Source organism: Arachis ipaensis, chromosome B6 (assembly GCF_059453495.1).
Source record: "Arachis ipaensis isolate K30076 ecotype BB chromosome B6, ASM5945349v1, whole genome shotgun sequence".
Classification (NCBI taxonomy): Eukaryota; Viridiplantae; Streptophyta; class Magnoliopsida; order Fabales; family Fabaceae; genus Arachis; species Arachis ipaensis.
In genome coordinates, this window is record NC_142441.1 from 91,858,748 (window position 1) to 91,863,787 (window position 5,040).

Consider the following 5,040-nt stretch of genomic DNA (forward strand, 5'->3'; position numbering starts at 1 on the left):
ACTCCATAACTATTTTATATCCACCTGACTGAGATTTACAAGGTGACCATAGCTTGCGTCATACCAACAATCTCCGTGGGATCGACCCTTACTCACGTAAGGTTTATTACTTGGACGACCCAGTGCACTTGCTGGTTAGTTGTATCAAAGTTGTGAATGAAAAACGATTTATTAAGACGTGCGTACAGAGTTTCTGGCGCCGTTGCCTAAGATCACAATTTTGTGCACCAAGTTTTTGGCGCCGTTGCTGGGGATTGTTCGAGTTTGAACAACTGACGGTTCATCTTGTTGCTCAGATTAGGTAATTTTCTTTTTTTTTTTATTTTCAAAAATTTTTCAAAAACCTTTTAAAAATTTCTCATCTGTTTTCGAAAAAAAAAATAAAATAAATCTTTTCAAAAATATATTTTTCTTCAGAATTTTTAAGAATGAATTCTAGAGTTCCATGAAGCATATTGAAGCCTGGCTGGCTGTAAAGTCATGTCTAATTCTTTTGGATAGGGGCTTCCAACCATCAGCATAGAGGCAAGTTAATTGGAATGTTAGCCGTGGCATGTCTGAGTTACATACTAAAGCTTGGCTGGCTATTAAGCCATGCCTGACCCTCGGATTGGAGCTTTAGACTAAGAATACAAGATTCCTGGAATTCATATTAAAAAAATTTTGAAATCCTTATTTTCTTTTTCCTACATGTTCTTTCGAAAAAATATACAAAAATCCAAAAAAATTAGAAAATCATAAAAATCAAAAAAATTTTGTGTTTCTTGTTTGAGTCTTGAGTCAGATTTTAAGTTTGGTGTCAATTGCATATTCATCTTGCATTTTTTGAAAAATTCATGCATTCATAGTGTTCTTCATGATCTTCAAGTTGTTCTTGGTAAGTCTTCTTGTTTGATCTTGATGTTTTCATGTTTTGTGTCTTTTCTTGTTTTTCATATGCATTCTTGCATTCATAGTGTCTATACATTAAAAATTTTTAAGTTTGGTGTCTTGCATGTTTTCTTTGCATTAAAAATTTTTCAAAAATAAGTTCTTGATGTTCATCTTGACATTCAAAGTGTTCTTGATGTTCATCTTGACGTTCGTAGCATTCTTGCATGCATTCATTGTTTTGATCCAAAATTTTCATGCATTGAGTCTTTTTCATGTTTTTCCCTCTCATCATTAAAAATTCAAAAATCAAAAAAAAAATATCTTTCCTTTTTTCACTCATAAATTTCGAAAATTTGAGTTGATTTTTTCAAAACTTTTTAAAATCTAGTTGTTTTTATGAGTCAAATCAAATTTTCAATTTAAAAATCTTATCTTTTTCAAAATATTTTTCAAAAATCAAATCTTTTTCATTTTTCTTATTTATTTTCAAAAATTTTAAAAATATTTTTCAAAAATCTTTTTCTTATCTTTATGTCCTAATTTTCGAAAATAACATCATCAATTAATGTTTTGATTCAAAAATTTCAAGTTTGTTACTTGCTTGTTAAGAAAGATTCAAACTTTGAGTTCTAGAATCATATCTTGTGATTTCTTGTGAATCAAGTCATTAATTGTGATTTTAAAAATCAAATCTTTTTCAAAACTAATTTCAATCATATCTTTTCAAAAAAATCTCTTTATCTTATCTTTTTCAAAATTTGATTTTAAAATATCCTTTCTAACTTCTTATCTTCTTATCTTTTCAAAATTGATTTTCAAATTTGTTTCAACTAACTAACTAACTTTTTGTTTGTTTCTTATCTTTTTCAAAACTACCTAACTAACTCTCTCTCTCTAATTTTCGAAAATATCTTCCCTCTTTTTCAAAATTTCTTTCTAATTAACTAATTATTTTAATTTTTGATTCTCGAAAATCACTAACCTTTTTCAAAAACTATTTTCGAAAATCACTAACTCTTTTTCAAAAATTATTTTCAAAAATTCTCTCTCTCTCTTATCTTCTTTTATTTATTTATTCATCTACTAACACTTCATCTCACCCAAATTCGAACCCCCTCTTCCATCTGTGTTCGAATTTTTTCTTCTTCTTCTCTTCTACTCACACAGGGACCTCTATACTGTGGTAAAAAGGACCTCTATTATTATTATTTTTCTGTCTCTCTTTTTCATATGAGCAGGAGAAAGGACAAGAACATTCTTGTTGAAGCAGATCCAAAACCTGAAAGGACTCTGAAGAGGAAACTAAGAGAAGCTAAATTACAACAATCCAGCAAGCACTTTTCAGAAATTTTCGAACAGGAAGAGGAGATGGCAGCCGAAAATAATAATAATGCAAGGAGGATGCTTGGTGACTTTACTGCACCTAATTCCAATTTACATGGAAGAAGCATCTCCAGTCCTGCCATTGGAGCAAACAATTTTGAGCTTAAACCTCAATTAGTTTCTCTGATGCAGCAGAACTGCAAGTTTCATGGACTTCCATCTGAAGATCCTTTTCAGTTCTTAACTGAATTCTTGCAGATATGTGATACTGTTAAGACTAATAGAGTAGATCCTGAAGTCTACAGGCTCATGCTTTTCCCTTTTGCTGTAAGAGACAGAGCTAGAGTATGGTTGGACTCTCAACCTAAGGATAGCCTGAACTCTTGGGATAAGCTGGTCAAGGCTTTCTTAGCCAAGTTCTTTCCTCCTCAAAAGCTAAGTAAGCTTAGAGTGGATGTTCAGACCTTCAGACAGAAAGAAGGTGAATCCATCTATGAAGCTTGGGAGAGATACAAAGGACTGACCAAAAAGTGTCTTTCTGACATGCTTTTAGAATGGACCATCCTGGATATATTCTATGATGGTTTGTCTGAATTAGCTAAGATGTCATTGGATACTTCTGCAGGTGGATCCATTCACCTAAAGAAAATGCCTGCAAAAGTTCAAGAACTCATTGACATGGTTGCTAATAACTAGTTCATGTACACTTCTGAGAGGAATCCTGTGAGTAATGGGACGCCTTTGAAGAAGGGAGTTCTTGAAATTGATACTCTGAATGCCATATTGGCTCAGAATAAAATATTGACTCAGCAAGTCAAATGATTTCTCAGAGTCTGAATGGAATGCAAGCTGCATCCAACAGTACTCAAGAGGCATCTTCTGAAGAAGAGGCCTATGATCCTGAGAACCCTGCAATAGCAGAGGTAAATTACTTAGGTGAACCTTATGGAAACACCTATAACTCATCATGGAGATATCACCCAAATCTCTCATGGAAGGATAAACAAAAGCCTCAACAAGGCTTTAATAATGGTGGAAGAAATAGGTTTAACAATAGTAAACCTTTTCCATCATCCACTCAGCAACAGACAGAGAACTCTGAACAAAATACTTCTAATTTAGCAAACTTAGTCTCTGATCTATCTAAGGCCGCTATAAGTTTCATGAATGAAACAAGGTCCTCCATTAGAAATTTGGAGGCAAAAGTGGGCCACCTGAGAAAAAGGATCACTGAAATCCCTCCTAGTACTCTCCCAAGCAATACAGAAGAAAATCCAAAAGGAGAGTGCAAGGCCATTGACATAGTTAACACGGCCGAACCTGGAGAGGAAGGGGAGGACGTAAATCCCAGTGAGGAAGACCTCCTGGGACGTCCAGTGATCAATAGGGAGTTTCCCTTTGAGGAACCAAAGGAATCTGAGACTCATCTAGAGACCATAGAGATTCCATTGAACCTGCTTATGCCCTTCATGAGCTCTGACGAGTATTCATCTTCTGAGGAGAATGAGGATGTTACTAAAGAGCAAGTTACCAAGTACTTTGGTGCAATCATGAAGCTGAATGCCAAATTATTTGGTATTGAGACTTGGGAAGATGAACATCCCTTGTTCACCAATGAACTAAGTGATCTGGATCAACTGAGATTGCCTCAGAAGAAACAGGATCCTGGAAAGTTCCTAATACCTTGTACCATAGGCACCATGATCTTTGAAAAGGCTCTGTGTGACCTTGGTTCAGGGATAAACCTCATGCCCCTCTCTGTAATAGAGAAACTGGGAATCTTTGGGGTGCAAGCCACTAAAATCTCATTAGAGATGGCAGACAATTCAAGAAAACAGGCTTATGGACAAGTAGAGGACGTGTTAGTAAAGGTTGAATGCCTTTACATCCCTGCTGATTTCATAATCCTTGATACTGGGAAGGATGAGGATGAATCTATCATCCTTGGAAGACCTTTCCTAGCCACAGCAAGAGCTGTGATTGATGTTGACAGAGGTGAATTAGTCCTTCAATTGAATGAGGACTCCCTTTTGTTTACAACTCAAGGTTACCCTTCTGTAAATATGGAAAAGAGGCACAGTAAGCTTCTCTCAAAACAGAGTCAACCAGAGCCCCCACAGTCAAACTCTAAGTTTGGTGTTGGGAAGTCTCAACAATGCTCTGAACATCTGTGAGGCTCCATGAGAGCCCACTGTCAAGCTATTGACATTAAAGAAGCGCTTGTTGGGAGGCAACCCAATTTTTATTTATCTAATTTTATTGTTCTTTCATGTTTTATTAGGTTCATGATCATGTGGAGTCACTAAATAAATATAAAAATTGAAAACGGAATTAAAAACAACAGAAGAAAAATCACACCCTGGAGGAGGATCTCACTGGCGTTTAAACGCCAGTAAGAAGCATCTGGCTGGCGTTCAACGCCAGAACAGAGCATGGTTCTGGCGCTGAACGCCCAAAATGGGCAGCATCTGGGCGTTTGAATGCCAGAATTGCACCCTGGAGAAGAGCTGGCGCTGAACGCCCAGAACAAGCATGGTTTTGGCGTTCAACGCCAGAAATAGGCAACAAATGGGCGTTCAATGCCCAGAACAAGCACCAATCTGGCGCTGAACGCCCAGAGTTGTGTGCAAGGGCATTTTGCATGCCTAATTTGGTGCAAGGTTGTAAATCCTTGAACACCTCAGGATCTGTGGACCCCACAGGATCACCTCAGGATCTGTGGACCCCACAAGATCCCCACCTACCTCCACTCACTTCTTCTCACCCCTCTTTCACACAATCCCATAAACACTCTTCCCCAAAACTCTTCACCAATCACCTCAATCTCTCTTCCCTATAACCACT

The 5,040-nt window shown here is 36.7% G+C and overlaps 1 non-coding gene across 1 annotated transcript; it reads right to left on the reverse strand.

Moving 5' to 3' along the window:
- Window positions 1–2,637: 2,637 nt before the first annotated feature.
- On the reverse strand, window positions 2,638–2,745 carry LOC148561759 (small nucleolar RNA R71). The gene has a single exon (XR_015887090.1). It is a non-coding gene; the product is annotated as a small nucleolar RNA R71 (small nucleolar RNA).
- Window positions 2,746–5,040: the final 2,295 nt, after the last annotated feature.